Genomic DNA, 2,024 nt, shown 5'->3' on the forward strand with positions numbered 1-2,024 from the left:
AAATGTAGTCGAGAAATTTGGAATTAATGGTGTATTTTAAAGACTCTTATTTAACATTCAAATGTAAAAATATTAATTACCCAAAAATAGACTTGCAAGTGTTTTTGAATCAGCGGATAAACATTAGACTACCTACCTTAGAAGGCAGTTTGCTGAGACGATCCGGCAGGAAACAACAGCGGATAATAGCTTACTTGTATATCGAAGGAATAAGATGTGGTTATTACTTTAGTTTTACTATTATAAATGAAACCCTAGGTGCCCGTAATATCTATGATTTGTATTACTGTAATCTCTAATCAGGATTGAAGGAAAGTGACTGTAGACGCGACAAGGGTTCGATTCCCTTTCAGGGAAATAAAATATTTAACATATTTATTTTTTCGCTCTGATGTTGAAGCAAACCGCGGCGTTGAGTTTCGCTACTTAACACGTAATATCTCCAGAATTTGGCGGGAAATAAGGACCGATGTGTCTTAACGCTAGGTTCTTTTTACCTACGCAGTTGTATTCGAGATACAACGTAACGCAAAAAAAGGGAGTTTTTTTAGTTGGTATTAACGTACCTACTTAGGAAAAGTTGGTCAACATGATGAGTATTTTTTGTTGACGTTATAAAATAAAGGTCTGTCTTGGAACCTTAGCAGCCCAGCTAAACCTTAACAGGTATAAATATAAGGCAATTGTTGTTCTAGAACATCTGATGTGAAAGCTCAGGATTTCATCTCTCATCATGCTCAGGACTCTCTACAAAAATACCGCTACCTATGTATTAAAAGTATTAACTTTAAGCAACTTTAAACAAAGGTAAAAAATAAACATGGCATTATTAAAAGAAATTACTGACTAATTTCACTACTCCTGTTTTTTAACTATTTACGGTAAATGGAAGTTGCATGGTAAGGACTACAGAATTAACAAATGAACGGTAATTAATAAAAAATAAATATATACTTTTTGTGTGAAGACTAGAAGTTTATTTTAATCTTATAAACATGGCTTAACTTTCAAAAAAATAATGTTCTTTTATTTTTTAAAAAATACTTGAATTGTATACTTACCTTAAATACCGTCTTACTTATTACTTAATTAATTATTACTTAATATTGTCGTACTTATTACTTATATTGTTATATAGGAAGGAGTGTTTAAATCTAATACATTATTTTCAAATTAAAAATAGCTGTAGTAAGTAAACCTATACATACGTAGTAAGTAAACCTATAATGATTCGTATTGATTGCGGATATAGGAATATATTATTGTTCTGCACATTCTGTAGAAACTATTCATACGCGATAAAGCAATGGGGGCACTAATAATGGGCCCGGAACTTTAAGTCCTTGACCTAGTTTTAGCACAACCGGTAATCTACGAACTACGATATGGAGGCCCTTGTTTGCCCCCATATTAGATTAGTAGGTATACCTACTTACATTCATTTCGAATAGTTTACTGAAAAATTAAATCAGATTCACGCTGTATCCCGCACACAGCAGGATAGGCAAAGGGAACCTAGTGTCAAGGCATTCCGTTCCCCACTTTCTGCCGAATTCTCGAGGAATTACGTGTTGAGTGGCAGAACTCAACGCCGTACTTTGAGACCAGAGCGAAGAAATAGAAATATAAACGTAAATAAATATTTCACTTCCTCGTGTGGGATCGAACCCACAACCGTCGCGTTACAGTCACACCCTTGTGCCGCTGCGCCAAGACGGCCTCAAATTCTAAAAATGAAAAATTATTTTTAAAATACACCAATACCTTGTCTGTAGGTGAATATAATTTCACATTTAAATATTTTATATTACCAAAAAGTTATTTAAAACGATGAAATACTTATCCTTAGTGGAACATAAATCAACGACTTGATATTTTGTCTGTTTGCTTGTTGTAGATTTGTATTGTTTTTATTATTCATTATTGTATTGTTTGTTTTATTTTTTAGTTTGATTGTTTATTTTACGGCATTTACGCTTTTAGGCGTGCCAGTAGAGCACAGTATTTTTTAGTTTAATATGTGG

This window comes from Heliconius melpomene, chromosome 1 (genome assembly GCF_056956725.1).
Source record: "Heliconius melpomene rosina isolate 202511_hmr_F chromosome 1, ASM5695672v1, whole genome shotgun sequence".
Taxonomy (NCBI): domain Eukaryota; kingdom Metazoa; phylum Arthropoda; class Insecta; order Lepidoptera; family Nymphalidae; genus Heliconius; species Heliconius melpomene.